Source organism: Nannospalax galili, unplaced genomic scaffold, assembly GCF_000622305.1.
Source record: "Nannospalax galili isolate Female #2095 unplaced genomic scaffold, S.galili_v1.0 scaffold262, whole genome shotgun sequence".
Classification (NCBI taxonomy): domain Eukaryota; kingdom Metazoa; phylum Chordata; class Mammalia; order Rodentia; family Spalacidae; genus Nannospalax; species Nannospalax galili.
The window spans coordinates 300,863-301,168 of record NW_008348083.1 but is presented as its reverse complement, the minus strand read 5'-3'; positions in this window follow the sequence as shown (position 1 = coordinate 301,168).

Here is a 306-nt window from a genome sequence, read left to right as displayed (position 1 = left end):
CACAGACACACACACAGACACACACACACGCATGGGCGTTCCTCAGCATCCCTTCCCTCTTCGGCCATCATTGTAACCCAGCCCTGGGCATCCTTGCAACTGGAGGAACTGTAGAGGAATAGGGACCTGTGGGAACTCATGAGGATCTATGGGGACCGGTGAGGACTGAGGCCACTCTGGGGAGGCGGAGCGCACCTGGGCTCCGCCCCGGGGCGGAGCCGACGCAGCGTCGCCAGCGCGATCGGCCGCACCTGGTTTAGCAGCAGCGGGAGCAGCAGCAGCAGCAGCCGCCTGCCGCCGCCGCAG